Genomic DNA, 23,638 nt, shown 5'->3' with positions numbered 1-23,638 from the left:
ATATCCACCAAGAAACCCGCAGCTGAGAAGAAACCTGCAGAAAAGAAACTTATTTCCATGGTTATTAAACATTGTTACTGTTACTAAATGACCAAAATGTCATTGCTATTTACATGATAATAAATGGTAAATGTAACTACTTAAAGAGTGACAAATTGAAATATCACTCTCTTTAATAGAAATAAATAAGTAAATAAATACATAATTTTATCTCCATTAGATTATATACACTATTTCCTGGGATATGTGGGTACAAAGAGAAAATGTCTCTAGTCCTCAGAGAGTGGATCAAGTATAACTAGTGAGTTTGCTCTGCTGGGACAGAAGGAACCACTGAAGAATAGAACAGATAGAAGTGCCCAAGTGTGTCTGCCTACACACACACACACACATACACACACACACATACACACACACACGCACACACATGCTGGTTTAAATATTGAACAAATTAGAGTCATTTTTATTGTGGTACTCTCAGAAAACAGCAAATGCCTTAGCAGATAGCTATTTCATCTGCTAGGAATTCTTATTTATTTATATTTTCTATCATGGTTTTCTTCAAAATTAGCTGTCCAAAGTGATTGACCTTTATGGAAGAAACAAAGTGAAGTTTTGCTGCAGGCTTCTTTTCTTCTGCAGTAAGTTGCTTTTCTGCAGGTTTCTTCTCAGCTGCTGGTTTCTTGGTTGATGCAGCTTTCAAAGGTGGATTCTGCTTCTTGATGCCAGCAGCCTTCTTTCCTTTCTTCCTGACCACAGGCTTCTTGCCTAGAATTCCCTTCTTATCCCATTTGGCTTCTAGAGTTGCTGCTGCTTTAAACACCTGGAGCTTATGGCTTTTGGCCTAGAGAAGAATGGTCTTTGCACAAGGATTTAGCTTCAACATGCTGCTCAGGTTTTTCAGGGGAGTCTTCTTCAGGATTCTGTGACGGATTTTCCTGCCTGGTGCTCAGAGGGCTCTTCGGATCCTGGGCTTATCAAGATTCTGCTTAGGTGTGCACTGAGCATCTTGTGCACGGGAAGGTTGTAGTTACTCCTTAGGAAGGAGGCAGCTTTATGCCAGGTGCCATGCAGATTATCTAATTTGCGGAAAGCACTTTCAGTCCAAATGCAGAAATAGCCCACATGCCCACCAGGAGCACGTTTCAAAATGTTCGGTTTGCTCATATTAAGCAGGTAATTCTAGGGATGTTTCTGAAGGCTTTGATGATACTGTTGTCCTTAGTACAGATGATGCAAGGCCCCCTGTGCTGAGTAGGAGGACAGTTTCTCGTTTTGCCCCTTCCAGCTCTCATTTGCTGAAAGGCATCGACCCTTTTTATACCAATCCAGGCCTTAAGTTTATTTTCTTTAAAAAATTAATTTCATAGAGGAAGGGGAAGAGAGGGGTAGAAACATCAATGATGAGAGAGAATCACTGATCAACTTCCTCCTGCACACTCCCACTGAGGATCAAGCCTGCAACCTGGGTATGTGCCCTTGATGGAATCAAACCTCCAGCCTGTAGGCCACTGAGCCAAACCAGCTAAGACCAGGTTTTAAGTTTCTTAAGAAGCAAAACAGCCTCCCTGGTTTTCTTGTAGCCTTAAACTTTATCTTCAACCACCCAAGGGCATTCGGGAACTTCCTCAATAAGATGACCTTCAGACATGACCAGTGCTGGGAAGGCCGAGGCAGCCAGGACAGAGCAGATGGCATACTGCTTCTGTGTTGTGTTCACTCTGGAGAGACAATGGTGCCAGGTTTGGTTAGTGCAAATATGTAGCCCCCCACAACACAAATTTCCAAAAACAACCTGGCCAGAATGATGAGTTCCAACACCTTGGACTTTGGGAGTTTGAGCCACAGCTCTGCCAGTGCCCAAGATTCAGCACTGGTTTGATGACCTGCCAATTCACTGACAGCACGGGGCTGTCTATTTGTTCCTGCACACGTTGGAGTGAACAAAGTTCACAATAACTGGTGGATGAGAGCCTTGAACACAGCAGGCAAAGTGAATATTTTGCCATGTTTCCCCCTTTTCACAGTCCACTGATATCAGTGGACGAGCACATGCTATGGCAGGGAGAGGAGAAGGCCACATTCCCCTCAACCCAGTGGCTCCCACAGGAAAACTTGTGCTAGAAATTTTAATATGTTTTTAATGAAGGGAGAAAGCAGGAGGTGCTCAGTGGAACAGTTCTGGTTGTCTGTGGACTGTGCTGTGCTCATGTATAGGGAACATGTATTAAAATACGGGCGATTTTCCAGATACCTTGAGGTCTTTAACAGATAAAGCTGCTTTGGTAACCTTAGGTTCTGTACTAGTTGTTGGTTAAGGGCCTCTTTTGAGATACAGAGTGGAAAGGATAATTTTTCCTTTTACTATCCAACATATTAAAGCTGCACAGCTGTTTACTGACATGGCCAATAGCTAACTGATGTTCTATATATAATGTAAACTTTGTTCTTGATTTTCTAATTTACAAAGGGAAAATTCTTTTAATGAGTTAAGGTAGACTTTGAATGCAATCTTTAATTGCTTGTAGACTAATATTAACGTAAAATAATTCTAGCAGATGGTATCCTAATACACCCTAGATGGATTTCTTCTATTGCTGTTCAGCTAAATTTATCTACTTTGTTATATGTATCCTATGTAATGAAATCCTAATATGTTAACTATCTGGTGGATTGTAGGCCGTTCAACCAATCAAAGTGAGATATGCTAATGATATGCTAAAGCCACTCAACTGCTTGCTGTGACATGCACTAACCATAAGGGGGGAAGATCGTCGACTGGTTGACCAGTCACTATGATGTGCACCGACCACCAGAGGGTAGATGCTCAATGCAGGAACTGCCCCTGGCCTACAGGCTCTGATCACCTGCTGGGGCCTGCCAGACAACCTCCTGGTCCTTCACCACACCAGCAGAATCCCATCGCTTGATTGGGGTGGTAGCAGACACAGCTCCTTTCTTAGGGAACCCGAGGGCTGGCTCCCTCTTCAGGGCCAGTGGCCAATCTACCAGGTCCATCCCCTGGCCACAGTCCTTGATCAACCTGCTGCCCACCCACCATGGTGGTGGTTGGCCCCTCCTCCTGGCTGGCAGGCCCTGATCTCCTGATTTGGGCTGGCTGACTAACATCACAGTTCCTCCTCCCAGCTGGCTGGCCCTGATCTCCCAATTGGGGTCAGGCCTCAGGCTGGGGCAGTGACCAACTTTCCACCGTGCCCAGGTGGGGGACTGTGACCTCTTGCCAGCTACCTGGGGATGGTGGGGTGGGGACAGAGATATGGTGAGAATGCAGGGTGTCCGCTGAGCTTGCTCTCACTCCCCCTGCTCTCCTTCCCTGGGATACCAGGGCTCATGCACTGGAGAAGTCCCTTTGCTCGGCGCCAGGAGCCTGAAAAGAGTCTGCCCCGCACCTGCACAGCCTATTCTGGGTGAGCCAGGCCACAGTTGTTGGGACTTAGGGGCCAGTCAGGCTCCCCATGGGTTCGCACAGGAGCTGGTCTGCGAGGCTGGCTGGGAGAGAGCATGCTGCCTGCCCGACTTCCTTGCAGCACCACTGGGCAGCCCAGAGGCCCATGCTGTTCCCTGGCCTGCGGCATTTGGCTGCACTCACCGCATCTCCCCATGGGGACTCAGGTGCCCTGACTCTGGAGGAGGGAGGTATGTGAGGGTCCAATGGCCCAAGTGCTGCCTGGGGCCCAGAGGTCAGCTGAGACCTGCCCTTCCACGCCAGATGCTGTGCTTTGATCACCAGCCAATCCTAGGGATCACACCAGTGCATGAATTCTGTGCACTTGGCCTTTAGTAGATTCATATGAATGCTTATCTGGAATATCAAAAGTCCAGAGTTTAATCATGTTAAGCCTCTCATACAGGTCTTTGATAATAATTGTAATATTGAGATGATAAACATTTTGGGAATATGAACTATGCCTTTTACATAATATCCCTCTACTCACCTCCCTGTGTCAAATACTGGGCTGAATACATAATAGATATTCAATAAACCTTTATTTATTTATTTATTTTTAAAATGTATTTTATTGATTTTTTACAGAGAGGAGGAGAGAGGGATAGAGAGCTAGAAACATTGATGAGAGAGAAACATCAACCAGCTGCCTCTTGCACACCCCCCACCAGGGATGTGCCTGCAACCAATGTACATGCCCTTGACCGGAATTGAACCTGGGACCTTTCAGTCCCCAGACCAAAGCTCTACCACTGAGCCAAACCGGTTTTGGCTGAATAAACCTTTATTGATTTGCTTAGTGTTTTTGAGAACAACTTTACTATACAACATGATCATGGTGAATAACTTTTACATATGTATAAAATAAACTGGAGAAGAAAATGTCAAATCTTCCAATAATATACCTATTGCTTTTTTAAAACTAATTAGAAAAAATCTATTAGATTTTGTATGTATCAATTTTCCCATTTGTAAGATGAGTTATGGAAAATGAATGACTCCAATATTAAGAGAATTTGGAATATACTGTGGTATTCAATGCCATTTTTTTGAATGATCAAAGACATTGGGTTACTCACTTTTCACATTTTATTGATCAGTAACAAAATCTTCCAAACGAATATGTCCATATATCCTTAGGAATGGAAGTGCTTACACCAACCCAATTCAACTTTAAAGGAAGACATTTTTAATTCCAATATTTCAAAATCTACTTCCATTTATCTTGTGACAATTATCTTTTAATGCTTTCTCTTTAAAAGAAAAGTAGTAAATTAGACATATGGTGATTCTTACAGAATGTCTACATGGTACAGGATTAAAATTCATTCACTCACTCAATGTTTATGAAGTACTGGCTCTGTGCTGGCAAAGACTGCTCTACCTTTCAGCATTCACCCTCTATTGTGGGAGATATTAGTATAAACCTCAGAGATTTCACTGTAGTAATATTGTAGGGCCCCTGAGAAGAAGGAAGCATTGGGTCCTCAAGCAGTGAGCATACATGCTGCTTCATGGTGTTTGGAAAAGGCCAGAGATAGGTTGGCAAAATGGCACTTTGTAGGAAAGAGAAGCATCAGCAGCAGAGCTTGAAGGAATGTGGGCACAGAGTAGGCAATGGCTTATTAAGAAATTTGAGCTGTGTGCTAACTGCCATGAGATTGAACTCATTGTGGTAAAATATATATAACAAAATTTGTGGTTTTAATCATTTTTTTTAAATCAATCTTTATTGTTCATATTATTACAAAGGTTCCTCATTTCTTCCCCCCTCCTCCAGGTTCCCACCCCACCCTCCGCTCCCTTCCCCTCCCCCATTGTCCTCATCCATAGGTGCACAGTTTATGTTCAGTCTCTTCCTCCCTCCCTTTCCCCGATAGTAAATGCCTTTTCAGATAGTAAATCAGTTACTTAGCATTCTCTCATATCAATAATACCTCCACATGCCCAAAGATACACTTCACACAAAAGACATTTCCAAATAGGTCAACCAACCTCATCCAGGCCCCGCACAAGGCACTCACAGATCAACACCCCAGCGCTATACTAACTCAACACATCCAGATCTAAGCCTTCATCACTTGATTCATCAGACCCTCAAGTTCCCGCAAAAGTTTCCAGCCATGTCTGAGAGGCAGCCTTGGGGAGGGGGCCGGCAAGGAGCGAGCTGTTCCGGGCCTGGCTGCTCCAGGCCTGGTCTCTGTTGCTCTGGTCCGTTCCACAACCAGCTGCTCCAGGTCTGGCCACTGCCGCTCCCAACCTGGCCGCTCCCAGCCTGGCAGCTGCTGCTTCGGGCCTGGCCGCACCTGACCCGGATGCTCCAGGCCTGGCTGCTCCCAGCCTGGCAGCTGCTGCTCCGGGCCTGGCTGCACCTGACCTGGCTGCTCTGGGCCCGGCTGCCCCAGGCACGGCTGCTCTGAGCCTGGATGCTCCGAGCTTGGCTACTGCTGTTCTGGTCCTGGCTTCTCCGGGCCCGGCCACTCCGGGTCTGGGTGTTCCTGGACTGGCCACCCTGGGCTTGGCCGCCTCCGCCTCAGGCCTGGCTGCCACTGCCCCAGGTCTGGCTGCTCCAGGCCTGACTGTTGCTGCTCTGGTTCTGGCTGCTGCTGCTCTGGGACCTGGCTGTTGCTGCTCCAGGCCCGGCTGCCACTGCCTTGTGCCTGGCCACTCTAGGCCTGGCCGCCGCTGTTCCAACATTCTGTCCTTTTTTTTATTTTTTTTATTTTAAAAACGCATTTATGTTGCAATGTTGGCTGCTGAGTTGAGTTCTGACTTAGTCTTTGATTTTTCAAGATCTTCTTTGTGTTCTTTCTTAAGTAATTTTACTATCTTTTGCTCTCCCTTGATTTCTTCACATTGAAAACTTCTTTGGTTTCTTCCTCCTTGTCCTGGAAGCTCAGCACGTTGGCCTGTGGCACCCCTTTGTTCTCCGCGGGCTCCTGCACTGCTTCAGCCTGTTGCCGGGGTTGGCACCGCCACCCAGGAAGCAGCCCCCGGCCTCGGCTCCTTTGCCCGTGCTCAGCGGTCGAAGGCTCGGGGGCACCCCTCCCCCCGGGGGGCCCCATCGCCCGGTTCCTTGCTGGCGCCTGGCTGGCCGGTGTCCGGCAGGGGCTCTTGATCCTCGTCGCGTTCTTCCAGTCTGAAGCCTTTTTTCTCCTTCCCGCTAGGGGAGTCTAGCATCAGAGTCAACAGACTGTCCTCTGCGCGCAATGTGCATGACTCCGGGGGCTCCACTTTTCGCCGCTCCCCCAGGATTCCACCTCACAGCCCCGTCTCCCTCTGCTTGAGCCTGGGTCCCCAGGGATTGGCCTAGAGTTTTAATCATTTTTAACTATACATTTGGTGACTTAAGTACATTCACTTTGTTGTGCAACTATCACTACCATCCATCTCTAGAACTTGTTTTGTTATCTTGCAAAACTGAAACTCTTTACCCATCAAATAAAAAATCTCCATTTCTCCCTTACTCCAGCCCCTGGCAAGTGATATTTTACTTTCTTTTCTCTATGAAATTGACTACTTCTTTTCTTCATATAAATGAAATGATACAAATATGTGTTCTTTTGACTGGCTTATTTCACTCAGTACAATGTTTTAAAGATTCATAAACATTGTATCATGTGTCATAATTTCCTTTATTTTTATTTTTAAATATATTTTTATTGATTTCAGAGAGGAAGGGAGAGAGAGAAACATCAATGATGAGAGGGAATCATTGATCAGCTGCTTCCTGCATACCCCCTACTGAGGATTGATCTGGCAACCAGCTATGTGCCCTGATCAGGAATCAAACCATGACCTCCTGGTTCATAGGATGATTCTCAACAACTGAGCCACCCTGGCCCAGGCTCCCTTCTTTGTAATAGTGACTAATATATTCACTATGTGTGTGTACCACAATTTATTCATTCTTCTGTGGATGAACTTGGATTATTTCCATCTTTTGTCTATTGTGAGTAATACTGCTATGAACATGGGAATATAGATATTTCTTTAGGATAGTGATTTTGTTTCCTTTGGATATGTACTCAAAAGTGAAATTGCTGCCATGGCTGCTTTGGCTCAGTGGATGGAGTATTGGCTCTCAGACTAAATGGTCTGGGGGGTGGTGGGGGTTCAATTCAGGTAAATGGCAAGTACCTCAGTTGCAGGTTCCATCCTGGGTCTGATCCTCTGAAATGGGTGCTTGTGTCTCCCACATTGATGGCTCTCTCTCTCTCTCTCTCTCTCTCTCTCTCTCTCTCTCTCTCTCTCATCTCTATCTCTCTCTCCCTCTCTGTCTTTTCCCCTCCCCTCCTCTTTTCCACTCTCTCTCTAAAAAAAAAAAAAAAAAAAAAAAGACGCAATGGAGAAATAGCCTCGGGTGAAGATTAACAATAACAAAATGTCTCCTCCCCATTCCTAGAGGCATTTGGTGATAATAGATTTTGAGGAAGCTCTGTTATTTAAAAATATAAAAAATGGAATTGCTGGATGATATGGCAATTCTATGTTTAATTTTTTGAGGAACTGCCATATGGTTTTCCATAATAGCTGCAGTTTTACATGCCCAAACAAGGCTTGGTATTATAGGATTTTAAGCTAGAGAGAGACTGAGTAGTTTGGTTTAGAAAGCTCACTGTCTTCCCACTGTGTGGAAAATGGATGAGAAATGGGAAGGCTGGAGTTAGGCTGTCATGTAACCAGTTTAGAGATGAGAAAGATGTGAACTAAGGCTGGTCCTGTGTGGGTAAGAATATGGTGATTACCTGAGGGAAAGAGGTATGGGGGAGGTAAAGAGTATAAAGGGGGGATAAATGGTGATGGAAGGACACTTGACTTTGAGTGATGCACAATACAATATATACATGATGTATTACAGAATTATACTCTTGAAACCTATATACTTTGATTAACCAATACCACTCCAATAAATCCAATAAAAAATAGATGATAAGTTGCAGATACTTATTTTTTGAGAGGTATACTCAAGTGCTTAATGAAGTTATGCCATAGTGGTATCACTGGTACCAGTCCTTGCCATGAGGGAAATTAAGGAAAGAATAATTTCTCAGTCACTATATTACCTCTCAAGGGGTGAAGAATGGAATAGCACAAGCAGTGAGAGGAAGGGAGAGAGAAAGGGATGAGAAAAGGAAGAACAGAGAGTGGAATATGAAAATTCAAGGAAAAAAGGCCAAAGAAACTGACCTGATATGTATGTTCATGAAAACATGAACATATGGACTTATATGAAACATATTTTTTAAATCATTTTATTAAGATGTATTTGAGAAGTGGTGGACAAAGCAAGAGATGAGGGAGGTAAAAGTTTCTCAAGTAAGGATGAGTTAGTTCTATAAAAGTCCAGGTAGTTCAATCACTTTTATTATTGTGGCTTAACAGAATTGCCTGTTTAGCAGAGCAAAAAGAGCATACTTGTTTTGCGTATGAATGTAAAAGACATTTTTGTTTCAGAGACTGGTGATAGGAATTCACATTCCAAAATAATTCACAAGTACTCTTTCATGAAAGCAAGAAACATACCATACACAGTTTGAGTTCAGCTGAGAAAATCTTAAGGTTAGAAATACAATCCAGTTGCCACTCATATTCAGGAAAACATAGGGCCCTCTTCTTAAGTTTTTAGGAGTAATTAGAAGGAAGATTATCTTTCTGAAGATATTGAAGAGAAAGAACAAAAGAGTGCCATGTTAATCAAAATTATTTCTATTGCAGACACTGCTGGAAACCTCATTTAGTCATATTTTAGAGTGGGGATGCAATGCAAACAAGAGTAATTTCTATGCAAGACAATTCTGACTTTATTGAATATTCCTGGATGGAGTTTTTGAAGCATACTAAATACAATGCATTGAATAGATGTTAATGTTAGGGAAGGGGCTGAATTGAAGTACCTAAACTCATTTGATTACTCTTGGGGAAATTTTCTTGCCAAGCAAGTTCCTTTAACCTTGACCTTGGGAGATAACTGCTTCAGAGCTGGAGGAATCAAGTAGTTTTCTAATTGTGATGAGATTTAAGTATTCTTTAGTTTGCCCATATAGACATTTAAATAGTATTGATTTTCTTTTTCTTTTTGTTTACAGTAGTCACAGGAGAGCAAATAATGGTTACATTTTTAAAAACTTCATATCATCTGCCCAAATAATGCTGTATTTTTATGTGACCTCATTTTCAGCTTGGGAAGTCATCTTTTGGAGGTGAAATCTCTCCCATTCTAAGACTTTTGTTTTTGTATCTAAGTTTATCTTCAGTTCCACATAATCTTCCTTTACTAGTTGCCTTGGGAAAGTTGTGTCAATTTCAGCTTTGTAGTTTCCACATGATAACAGTCCAATTTACCTCACAGGATTAGAGATAGGAACCAGAGAACCTTTCTTAGCCCATATTCTTATATTAATTCATAACTTACCCACACATTCTTACATCCTTCACTTCTGTCTCCTCTTCTTTATTTCATATTCTACTTATCTATCTATCTATCTATTGTCATAATTTATCTATATTTTTTACAGTAATGTATATGAGTGTATGCATGAATAATTTCCAAATTATTGTGTTGTGCTCTTTCCATGAAAAGATAGATTATCACAGGAAAGGTACTTTCATTTCTTTAAAAATATTTTTTCTTCTCCAAAATCATTAAAGATAGGCTTGACTTTAATGAATATCCATTAGTGTGTCTGACTGAACAAAGTCCAAAAATTAACCTTAGTCAAACTTTATGATGCAGAGAAGAACATTTTTCAGAGAACAGTTCTAGAATAACTGGCAGATCCCATGTGATGAAGGATAAAAATGATTTCTGCTCTCAGCAGTTTTATAAGTTTTAAAACCAAAATTTCCAACTATAGTCCCTGCTGCCCTCCCCATCCCCCCAAAATAATTTTTACTGATAGGATTGTTTTTAATTTGGACAAAACTGGCCTATTTTGCTAAATGTAATCAGACAAATCAAGGCTCTTATTACCTATGTCTTAATATCAAATGAACATTAGTCTAAAAAATGATGAACAATTTATTAAAATTTAAGTATTTTAGTAGTTTTTGTTTTATGACAATATGGCAGGAGTGATGTTTTTTCTCATGACAGGCCAGGTAATTTTATTGGAAGAATCATCAAATGTGATTTTTCAGATAACTTACAGGGAATTATTATGCCATAAAACACTGTTCTCCTCCCTAGAACCTCTGAATTCTCTGAATCTCTGCACCAAATAGTTACAAAAATGAGTTTGTTCTAAATAATGTGCCCAATATACATGTATAAATACAGATCTGCCACACTTTCCCCCTAATCTGGGATATACTCATGTAGATTAAAAATTGGACACGAACAACAGTGTGGTGAAGGTGGGAGAGGGCTTCGGTGAAAAAGTCAAAGGAAGAGGAATAGGGGACATCTGTAATAGTGTCAACAGTAAAAAAGAAAACAAATGGAAAACAAATTACGCTGCTGAAATTATAGAGTTCATGAAGTAATTGAATTGAAATAATCAACTTTACTCCCGAAATCTTGCCAGTTTGCTCACTCTTCCCACATTTAAATTTTAGTTGCTCTCAAATCATCCATGGTCTACTTCATGATACAATTTCTTCAGCATATTGAAAACCCCAAGTATTTTCCTAAAAGTGGCCAAATGTTTTGGTATCTGATATCTAGATGGTAATCTTTAACTACGATTGTTATTTTTACTTGACTGGTTTATATAGAAATCCAAGTTTAATAAAATTGAATGCTGCATACTCATTGAATTATGTGAACATTTGGGGACCCTAACTGAAATGATTAAATAACGTGACTTAACAAATGAGTGAAGATACATGAAAAACACAACATGATTGGATGCTGTCAAAATAATGAATGCTAGGCTGAGCTGACACAGAAAAATGTGTTTAGTTTTTATATGGTCAGAGGTGAAGAATCTCAGTGCACTGTCAGTACACATAGACTTTTCTAATTAATTTTTTTAATCCAGGGGATGGTTGTCACTCTGGGAAAAGGCTGTGACAGGACTAACATGTTTTGACTCTTTGTAAGAGAGGTACTTTACTGAGCTGAGGTGTCATTCTTATTAGGCTAAATTATTGTCTTTCAATACTTACGTTCTGCAGAGTGTGAATTACATGAAGGGGACTTTTGGAGAAAAAGTTGGTTTGAAAATAAGTTACTCATATGTGAGATGTAAAGGTGCTCCCAGAGACATTTTGTAGGACTGGGTGTTTGAGGTCCAGATGGAAGTGTGTTCTCTGATGATTTAACCTGTTAACTTAGCGGGACCTATAAATACGTCGAACGTAAACAATATGGGGAATGGGTAGGACGTATAAATGTCCTGGAAATATATGTTGCGCCCTGAGAGGGACGGTATATAGTTTTTATAATCTTTATAATAGTTTGTAAAATTTATAATTTTTTAATTCGATGTTTCCATCTTTTTGTTGGTATTCTTTTCTATTTTTTTTGTAATTTTGTATTTTCCTTTGTGCTTTATATATAAACAATATATATATATATATCATTTATTTTAATTAAGTATAAATAAAAAATAATAATAATAATATGAAATTATGTCCTCCGGGTGTGACATACTGACACGTCCTAGTGAAAGAGTACGCGCCCATTACAGGTTGTGTAATTAAAAAGGGAACTCCCCGGTTAACAGGTTAATGAAGATTTGACAGGGTCTCCTATGGCTTTTATTGGAAGTTAATTTAGCTAACATCACCACTGAAAATTTTGCCACTTTCAGTTTGGGGGGAACAGTCAAATATGTCATCTCTGTTTTTGCTGAGGATTTTGAACAAAAACACCTGTTCTCTCTCTATATGATTGTTTTTCCTTAAAGAAAAAAGAATGGAAAGATTGGGTATTTAACACAATCCTTACTTTAGAACTTACAGCAATTTGCTGGTTCAAATTATTATCTATTTTAAGAATATATCTGTTTAATTTCTTTATACTGTATCCCCATAGAGATAAATCTTATGTTGAGAGGCAGTGGATACAATGATAAAAATGGAGAAACACTATCACAATAATAATATTGCCTGTCATTTATTGGGCAGTTAATCTCTTTGAGTCTTAGTATCTATAAAATGGGAATATTTGTAACTGTGATGATTAAATGACAAAATACATGTAAAGTGCATATGTAGTACATAACAGTCTATGGCCAAGTACTCAATCAGATTCAATAAATCTAGGTACCAGGCACCAGGTGAAACACTCTCCACAAACCATCTCATTTGCTTCTGAACATAAATCTATGCAGTATTTTTAGTTCCTTTCTATAGAAGATAAAATTGAGGACCAGAAAGTTAGATAATCTGACCAAGTCATACACTGAATGAATAATTTCTAGAATCTGGATAGTTTGACTCTATGCCCATATTTTTCAACTATTTAATTAGTTCGGTCATTTGTTTGATGGCTATATGTTTCTTTCAGAATGAAGACTAGAATTAATGACTCCACTTTACTGAGTTGTTAGGCAATATAATAAGAAAACGCTCCTATCAAATGCTTTTAAAAATAAATAATAAATCAAGTTGGCTTACTAAAATGAATGTTTCATAGCAGTAGACTGTAACTGGTTTATTTCTACTTTGGGTATATTTGTATCCCCACAAACTATTTATTGGGATCTGCTTATATAATAAATAATTAACTGGCTTTCATTATTTTAAAGCAAAAACAGGGACCTAAAAAGGTCATAAATAAAAGTTTGTAATTATTGTATTACAAATACAACTTATTTAATTTCTCTATTCTTATTTTGCTACAAATATATTTGTATAATTTAAATGGTTACGCATGAAAACCATCATTACTAATTCATTTTGTATTCATTATAAGACCTTTAATCATGATGTACTAATTTGATATAAATGTGGATATAATGTATAATTTCTAAATGATTCCATTGTAATTTGCCAGTTAAATAGACTATTATTATTATTATTATTTATATATTTTATTGATTTTTTACAGAGAGAAAGAGAGAGAGATAGAGAGTTAGAAACATCAATGAGAAAGAATCATCGATTAGCTGCCTCTTGCACACCCCCTACTGGGGATGTGCCCGCAACCAAGGTACATGCCTTTGACCGGAATTGAACCCGGGATCTTTCAATCTGCAGGCCGACGCTCTATCCACTGAGCCAAACTGGTTTCGGCTAGACTATTATTATTTCAATATCTCCAAACACACATCAAAGTAAAATGTTTGTTTCTTTGTATAATAACCAAAGTTAAAGAAGGCACCAAAGCAGTTCCCTTTCTTCAGTGTGTAGATACAGTAGCATAATATCCAATAGAAAGGTGAGACCATAGAAATCATGAAAGTCTAGTTTAAAACTACCCACAGTTAAAAACACAAACAAATGTACTTTGGTATGTTTATATGGAAATTTATGGAGGTAAAATACAAACCTGCAGATCCATTTCAATCCATGAGACAAACCATTCAGAAGAAATAAGCAGTTTGGCTTTTTAAAAGCTGAGACATAAGAAAAGGAAGCTTTTGACAATAACCATCCAGCCTTAATGTGGCCCTGATTTCTCAAATGGTAACTTGGCCCTTTATATCTGTGTTGTGACTGAAACACTGGCAACTCATGTATAATAATAATTTTAAAAAATTGAAAACCAAGAAAAGGTGTCTGGAAAGAGCAAAATAAGACATTGCAGCAGCCACATGTTGCTCTTTGAGAGCCATTCCAGAAACCATAGAAGAAATCCTCTCCACTTTTGAAATAGCCTCACCCCATGACTCCAAGTGGAAAATGCTTATACATCCTCTAGACCACATGTGTCAAACACAAGGCCCGCGGGCCAAATCCAGCCCGCCAGGCCTTGCAATGTGGCCCGCACCGCGCAGTCATCACATTGTCAGTTTATGACTGTTCAGTAAACCATTCGGCCCGCGATTTAGGCTGGATTTTAGATTTTGGCCCCTTCTCTGATTGAGTTCGACACCCGTACTCTAGACAAATAACACACATTCCTGTGCAAATACCCTGTTTCCCCGAAAATAAGACAGTGTCTTATATGAATTTTTGCTCCCAAATATGTGCTATGTCTTATTTTCAGGGGATGTCTTATTTTTCGATGAAGAAGAATACGGTACACATTTATTGTTAAATGAAAATAAAGGAAATTTATTACCTGTATACTGTACGGTAGTACGGTAGTAGTCAACACAAACCAGACAAACTGTGAATCCTACTGTATCAAGAATTTACTCATTTATTCAATGACAATCATGTCATCATCTTCTGGAACATCATCATAACAATCCAATTCCTGAATTTCCTGGTGAATTTCTTGTGACTCCATTTCTTTCAGATCAGTGGACCAAATCTCTCATGTTTAGCCTAGGGGGGCCTTATTTTCGGGGGATGCCTTATATTTCACTCAGAAGGAAACCTGTAAGTAGATCTTATTTTCGGAGGATGTCTTATTTTCAATGAAACACGGTACTACAGAAAGGGAAATTTTATTTCCTATTAGGGAAATTAAGGGAGAAAGGAGCAGAAAATGTAGTCAACCCTTTTATCAACTTGCTGCTTTCAGTACTTTATAATAGACTAAAGGCCCAGTGCATGAAATTTGTGCACATGGGGAGGGGAGGTGTCCCTCAGCCCAGTTTGTACCCTCTCCAATCTGGGACCCCTTGAGGAATGTCTGACTGTCTGTTTAGGCCCAATCCCTCTTACAATCCAGGATTTCTAGCTCCCAACTGCTCCCCTGCCTATCTTCCTGATTGCCCCTAACCTCTTCAGCCTGCCAGCCTGATCACCCCCTAACCACTCCCCTGCCAGCCTGATTGATGCCTAACTGCTCCCGTGCCAGCTTATTTTCCCCTAACTGTCCTCCCCTGCAGGCCTGGGTCCTTCCAAACTGCCCATCCCTGCAGGCCTGGTCACCTCCAACTTCCCTCCCTTGAAGGCCTGGTCCCTCCCAACTGCCCTCCCCTGCTGACCAACTTGTGGTGGCCATCTTGTGTTCACATGGGAACAGGATCTTTGATCACATGGGAGCAGCCATCTTGTGTGTTGGAGTGATGGTCAATCTGCATATTACTCTTTTATTAGATAGGATAGAGGCCTGGTACATGGGTGGGGGCCAGCTGGTTTGCCCTGAAGGGTGTCCTGGGTCAGGGTGGGGGTTCTCTTGGGGTGTTGGGCAGCCTGGGCGAGGGGCCTGTGGTAGTTTGCATGTTGGCCACACCCCTCAGCCATCTAAGTGGAGGCCATGGTATCTGGAGTTTATTTATTTTCTACAATTGAAACTTTGTAGCCTTGAGTGGAGACAAGCCTTCTGCTTGCTCTGTGACTGCAGCCATTTCTGTTGGGATTTATTTACCTTCTTTAATTGAAACTTTGTAGGCTTGAGCAATAGCCTGGGCTGGCAAGGGCAGGCGAAAAGCTTGGCTTCCTCCATCGCCAGGGAAACCCAAGCCTCCCTCCTGTTCTCTGTGGCCTCAGCCATCTTGGCTGGGTTTGATTGCATATTCACTTCTGATTGGCTGGTGGGCATGGCTTGTGGGTGTAGCAGAGTGATGGTTAATTTGCACATTGCTCTTTTATTAGATAGGATGCTTTCAGGTCCCTTTTCCGTTTGCTGACCTTCAGCTAATTCTCCTCATCACTGTTGGATCTGCTTTAAGCCTCCTGGCAACAGCTTTCTAAATTCATGCAAAAACCCCAGGGCAACTAACCCAGGCATGCTTACAATTATTTTTAAAGGATATACTAGTATAAAGATAATAAACATTAAATAAAATAGTGTTCAGTGGCTTGAAATGTGTATGCTACTTTTGTACAAAAGACAAAAAATACATTTTATTATGAAAGACTCATGTTAGCTCTGATGTTTAGCAGTTGCTGTCTCTAAATCACAAATAACTAAATCATGGTATTAAAAGGACATAATAGAGGCCAGCATCTAAGCTTTCCTGTGAGTGTATATGTGTTTGTGTGTTGGGGAATGCTTAATTAATTAGGCAGAAAGGGAAAGGTCTGGGTTCTTTCCCTCTATGTTCACAGTATCTGTTCATTGTCCTTTTTATTGCTCTGTCTAGTCCAAATTTGGCAGCAAGAATATTAGACCTCTGATTTCCCCACTCTTGGCTTATCTACACACTCTTGGAGTCTCTCTGACCTTTCAGGAGAATTAAGAGGATAATCCTGCAGAAACCTTAAGGTTTCTTTAATTTACAGACGCCACTACTTCCCAATTCTATGATTCTAATTCTATTCTGCTCCAATAGATGCAATCAACTCATTTTAAAATGGTGTCTTCACATGACAGCCAAGTATAGCAAGGAAAGTTTCTGATCATAGACATTGACAATTATGTGTGTGATTTCATTTGCTCTCCTGTATTTCCCTACATTGCAATCTCCAGATTTTTTTTTTTTTAACACAAATAAGCTTCCTATTCATCTTGATTATCCTGATGTTCTGAAATTTGGTTTTACACTGTCATGCCTCTTTTGAAAATGGGCAGGAAAGAGACAGTTAATTTCAGTGACAATTGTTGCACCACCCCTGAGAGTATTCTGGGTTGAGGTGCTTTATAAATACAAAGCACTCTGCAAAGATGGTCGTATTCATCCACATAACATCTCATGAGGTGGGTGTGCTGTGAACATTGTTAGAACATAGCTGCCAGTGCCACAAATAGAACAGAGATGATTTTCTTTCACTGCATGAAGAGTGACAACTTTTCTCTCACATTTCTTAAGGAGAATTATCCACTGGGTTGCTTTGTGCATGCCAGCCTATATGTATTTGTCTGATCACTCACAAATGTCACCTGAAGACTTGTTCAGGAGAAAGTAAATATCCTTAGCTTATAAGTTTAGAAATATGCATGGGCTTCCCACTGCAAACCCAATGGGAAGAGATTACTGTGGTATACTGAAATATAAAGGGGTAGAGTATCTGTTAAATAAGAAAATGAATACATCAGCTCTGGACAGTCATGTCTTATAAATGCAAGTCTTTTGCATTACTCATCATTTTATTTAACATTTTAATAAAGATTATGTTGTAACAACATGAATTTCATTTTAGCAATAAGGCTAAGAAATGGAAGACCACATAATTAAATCTATTATCAATGACTGAACAAGGAGATATAGAATTGGCTCTTATGTGAGACCAATCTCCTTAACAGACCACATGAAAATTATTACTCGAATGCCCCAGTGAAATGTTATAGTGTCTCTTGAGGGCAATTCCTGGGAGCATCAGAAGGAGTACATAAAGAGATATTAAATGAAGGCTGACCATAAAGCACCATCAAGAAGCTATCTAAAAGGAACAATTAAACAAAGGAATCATAGCTCTATTGGAATATTCCCTCTTCCTTATGACTAATTGGGAATGCACAATTATAAACCAAAACCCATATCCAGAAAAGCACATATATTCCTTGCCTAATTATTAGGTGTATTAATTAAAAATGGTATATGATTTTTACCAGTGTTTTATTTGGTCCATTTAATTTTTTAGATTCTTCACATGATGGAAGTCAAGTTACTTATTTTGATCATTAAAATGGGCAAACATGAACAGATGCATTATAGATAGGGGGATATCTTATATTCCTAGCCCACCAGAAGATCACAAGTATGCTATTGACAGCTCTCTTGAGAAATACCATTTTATAACTTATAGAGTTCAGGAGAAAACATTTTCTTTATAGAATAATTTGAATTGCCTTTTTGGAGTCCTTCTTTCATTTTCCCATTGGACAAACTAAAGTCTATAGACTAGCCTGGTAGATGGAATGAGATAAAATGAAACTAATCTTAGGAAGACCTGACTTCTGTTTTCATTTCACTAACTAAGGTGAAGCAAAACCAGAAACAGTGAACAATCTTGAACTTTATCAAAGTAGTTTATTTTATTTATGGGCAAATAAACATGTCTTCTTTACATCATGAGGGTAAAATTAGCTAATGTAAAACTTTATTCACTTTTAGGTGGCGAAGTGATGACAGAGAGGTCAATGCCATTGGAGGGAGTTTTTATCACTTACAATTTCCAAGAGAAGAGGGCAGACCACATCATGGAGAGGAAAGCACCAGGTTTTGTCACAAGGTGGAAGGAGTGACAGGAATGCATGTCTCAGAGCCTATATTCTGTTCCACAGGAAGGTAGGAGCAAGGAAGGCTAACACAGCCTTGGGATTGGATAGTTTAAGAAATTTCAGGGGGCCATAAAGTTGGCCCCTGGTTGTCTAGTACCTAGTCCTGGGGTGATTTGGAGCAGGGGAACAATTGGCTCAATGTGTAAGAATTAGAAAAGGAAGGTAGTTGGAGGGTGGACTGGTGAATGCTTGATTTGTATATGTTTTTGCCAATGTTTGCAGGTCTGAGTGTTTGTGTTTACCTCAATTTAATATGTTGAAATCCTAACCTCCAATGTGATGGCATTAGGAAGTGGGGCCTTTGAGAGATACCTAGGCTGTGTGAGCAGAACCCTCACGAATGGAATTAGTGGTCTTATAGAAGAGACCCCAGAGAGGTCCCTAGCCCCCTCTGCCACATGAGAACAAAGGGAGGAAGGTGTTAGCTGTCAGCCGGAAAGAGGATCCTCACCATAACAAGACCATGCTTGATTTTGGACTTCCAGCCCCCAGAAATGTGAGCAATACATTTCTGTTGGTTATAAGTCACCCAGTCCACAATATTTTATTATGGTATCCCAAATGGGCTAAGACGGTTGGAGATTTAATGTCTTTAAGAATTAGCTAGGCCCTGGCTTGGCAGGTCAGTTGGTAGGAGGATCTTCCATATATCAAAACCTTATCGGTTTGATCCCTGGTCAAGGGCATATAGGGGAGACAACTGATCCATGGTTCTCTCTCTCTCTCTCTCTCTCTCTCTCTCTCTCTCTCTCTCTCTCTCTCTCTCTCTTTCCAAAAACCAATGAAAACATATTCTTGGAGGATTAAAAAAAAAGAGGAAGAATTAACTAGTTCTGGGAGGAGCAAGAATTAGCAAGGTTCCCCAAGATGTTAAAGCATTATAAATTATAGACAATTTAAAAATATTGTTTGAAACAGAACATTTTCTTTAGTATGAATTTGATAAATAATGCAAACTTTATTGTTGGCTTAAATATTCACAATCCCTATTAGCATATTTAGGTTTATATGATATTCTGTCATATGTTTATATGATAACTGTCTTAACATTGTTTAACCCAAAGTTTCTTAAATTGATTGGCCCTATGCAACTAACACCTATTGATATTTAGCAGAACAATAATCTTACAAAACCACATATTTTAAACCAATTTTTCATATTTTAAATTCTGTGTGTTTTATACATCTGTTGTTGCACCTTAATCATAACACACATTTCACATATTCAGTGTATTCATAATTTATGCTTCAAAATTAATATATATGCATTATGATATTTTGGAACAGTTATCCTTCTAAAGAAAGGTTTTCCTTATGAAATAAAAGATATAAAAAAAACACCAGTTTCTAAAATGGAATAATCTCCTCAAAGACATTTAATGTGAAAACAATTTTTTTTACATTTTTTTTTACATATTTACACATGTTATTTTTCAGAGAACATGTGTAAATAATTACTGTTCACCCACTTATATCAATTCTTACAATGCTAACTCCTATATGTGTTTAAAGATATAGGAAAACCATTCTTAACATTAATAAGTTTAAGAAGGTCCAAAACATGGCAATTGAGGATTCAGAATCAAGCATTGCTAGAAATAAATTTTGCCTAAATTAGACCTTCTCCATATGCAATGAGACCTGATTCTGTATTATTTAATGAGCCACTAAGCCCATGCTTCTGCCAGGGAATAATTATTTTGAATTATTAGAAGGAAAATGAAGCATACCGTTTGCACAATTTCCCCTATTCTATTGAAACGGGTCGACAATTTACTATTAAAAGGGAAAGAATCAACCCATAAAATCTTGAGCTCTTCAAAGAAAGAAATGATATTGTTGAACTTCATCATCTTCCCATGTCTCACTGACCCAATTGGGAAGGCAATGCGAGGATGAGGACACATATGTAATACCTTAATCAATAAAGAAATTAAAATTCAAACAAAATAAAAATTTTCCAATAGTATCACATGTAACCCAAATGGAAAAGATACTGACAATCTTTTAGCCTTTCTAAACTATCTGTTAATGAGATGATATATCTGAGTCTAAAATGAACCAACTCAAAAGGGGGGAATGGAGAGTCAGAAAATTCATTACCTCAGCTTTGGGGTTAAATTGTTACTAAGAGAATTTTTTTCTTTGTCATGCCTTTCTGATTCCTCCCTCACTCCTGCCCCCTGCCCCAGATTCTTTTTATGGCAATTAAAAGCAAAGGCTCACTTTACTAGTTTATGAAAACATTCTTCATTCAATAAATACTTATAATGAGCCCCCAAAGCCAGGCACTTGATGGAAGACAAAGTCCCAGTGTGCACAGAACAAAGAAGCAAATAAACAAGATCATAAATAAGTAAATATGAAAATGAATATCAAAATATGATAACCAGAAAATGAAAATTTTGATGTGAAGGTGAATGTCTTGTTCACTGCTATGAATTCAGTGGTCAAGGAAGAAATCTCTAAGGAGATGACTGAACTGAATGGAAAGAAATAACCAGGATATAGCATTCCATTCAAATATTTCTCCTTTCAAAATACATTGGGCAAGGTTCCTCATCACCTGAATATTGATTTGTAAATAATAAAACATGATCAATGGTATTTGGAGATAAAAGTAAGCCAATGGAATGTTTAGAAAAGAAGGATTTATTGAAATATAGATGACTCTTTGAAGCAGTTGTTAAACAACCATCTTCAAATGCTTAAGCTCCACATAGACTGTGTTTAATTCCCTTTAATTTGGAAGTTAGGAAATCTGTGGCCTTCTTGTCCTTTATAGCAATGATTCTCAAATGAGGTAGCCTCAGACTCACTTGGGAAACTAGTTAAAATACAAATACCTCATCTGTGCCTCTAGTGATTCCAATAAGGAGTATATCCCAGTATTGCTATGTCTTTACCTCAACCTGAAGGAGCAACAGGCTGGGCCAGTAGAGCTTGAGCTGCAGGTATCTGCATGCAAAGGAAGGAATTCAGTGGGAGAGATTGTTCTTTAGTGAACCTCAATGATAAATTAAGGTCAAGGGGATTTACCATACCTGGGATTTTATAAAAGGATTTATAGAAGTCTTGGGTCCTTGCAATATTACTTTGAGACCTGTAGGTTGAAGCTTTAGGGCTCCATTTCTGTGTAAACTAGAATAACTCTTCTTTTGACTTTTACATCTTGGGGTTACATATATGATTTCACTTGGAAAAATGTTCTCTTTATCAAAAGATTACACACAGTTGAACTATTCAGTGGAGAAAGGGCTGGGAACTATACCTCAATGGCCCAGGCAAGGTCCAGAGTCCACAAACATTCTAGACACTAGAAATGAAAAGTGAGATCCTGGGAATCAGACCAAATCTATAGGTCAAGCTTAATAATGCTTGGTTAATATGTTTAATGCTCAGTTAAGCTTTCATTGTACAGAAAAAAAAGGTGAACAAGGTTGAAATGTGAATAATAATTATTATTTCCATTTATTAAGAAGCCATTAAGTTACAGGACTGCACACTTTATGTCATTTATTCTGCACAATGAATCTTTAGGGAAGTGTTAATATTTCAATTTTCAAAGTGATTAATCTGAAGGTTGGAAATATTAAGTAAGTGGCCCAAGGTCCCCTGGCAGACCTAAGGTTTAACCTGGATTGGTTTGATTCCATAAATCATGTTCTTAAACTTCCAACAAGATCTTGCCTTAGAACAAGGAGGGCCTGTTTTTAGTAGAGATAATTATAGACAATTTTATGATGTAGTCATGATACTTAACTCTTTTCCATCACAACTTTTGTGCAGTTTGCATATCAACCCAGATAAACTATTACTACTTAAGAATGAGAGAAATGTAGAAAAAGGGTACCCTTTTGCTTCAACACCTATTGCAGAATGTGAAATGCAGTCATTGTTTGAGGATAAAAGGAAATGTTATCAGAAATTAGGAATGTATAAGTTGTTTGCCAATGAGATATTGGAACATAAACAATAAGCCAATCAAAAAAAGACAAGTATCACATGATCTAACTCATGTGGAATCTAAAGAACAAAATAATCTGTTGAATAAAGTAGATCCAGAGACATTTAAACATGCAACAGACTGACACAATTCAGAGGGAAGTGGGGAGGGTGGTGGGAGGCAGGGAGGCCAAGAAGAGATTAACCAATGAACTTACATGCATATATGCATAACCCATGGACAGATACTGGTTCTGGGAAGGCCTAGGGAGGGAATATTTCGAGGGGAAAATGGGACACTTATAATATTTTCAACAATAAATATATATTTTAAAAAGTCATGAAGAAATTGTCCCATTTTACCAAACCATATCAAAGGAAACAAAATTACTTTAACCAATATTTTGTACTTTTACCCTCTGATTACTCCCAAACCAGATAAAATATTCAACTGCTGTTAGTAATATGCACTTTATTGTGAATGCTTTTACAGCTAAAATTATTCCAAATAGAAGTGATGGAGATCTGTTTTCAGAAATGTGTGACACTAAAGAAAAGCATGATCGATTTTGTCCATGAGCTACCAAATCTTATAACCACAGATCCTGCAATATTATCAGATTTAATAATTTATTTAGCATTCTCTCTCATGCATTATATTCATGATGACTCCAAATAAATTTAAAAAATATATTGTCCTCTAATTATTACATAATTCTTTCTTACTTTTGGACAAATTTAGAGAGGGATTTAATTTCTAAAATTGTTTTTTTTTTTAAATCTAAAATTAGATATAATAACAACTAGTGCCCCAATGCATGGATTCATGCACACTGAAATGAAATTTATTAGAAGGTGGCTGGTGGGGTGGGACTGGGCAAGATGGGCCTTGAAGTCAACCTCTTGTGGTGCCTCCCAGGCCGGCCACACCTGGGGTGGCACCAGGACTTAAAGGGCATCTAAAAAGTGAGCAGGGTCCTGTAGACATGTGGGGTCCTTTGGCTTGGCCTGTGGGGATGAGGCCAAAACTGGCTCTCTGACATCCCTGGAGGGGTCCT

General features: G+C 39.3%; 1 pseudogene across 1 annotated transcript; it reads right to left on the bottom strand.

Annotated features, from left to right (window-relative positions):
* Positions 1 to 529: 529 nt before the first annotated feature.
* LOC311620937 (large ribosomal subunit protein uL4-like) lies at positions 530 to 2,083 on the bottom strand (annotated as a pseudogene). The gene is made up of 2 exons: positions 1,538 to 2,083; positions 530 to 1,334 (listed from the first exon to the last, which is right to left on the bottom strand). The product of its transcript is annotated as a large ribosomal subunit protein uL4-like (transcript).
* Positions 2,084 to 23,638: the final 21,555 nt, after the last annotated feature.

The sequence above is a fragment of the Pipistrellus hanaki genome, assembly GCF_964339955.1.
Source record: "Pipistrellus hanaki genome assembly, chromosome: 1".
Taxonomy (NCBI): domain Eukaryota; kingdom Metazoa; phylum Chordata; class Mammalia; order Chiroptera; family Vespertilionidae; genus Pipistrellus; species Pipistrellus hanaki.
Note: the sequence above shows the minus strand (reverse complement) of the source record. Positions and strands in the feature narration are given on the sequence as shown.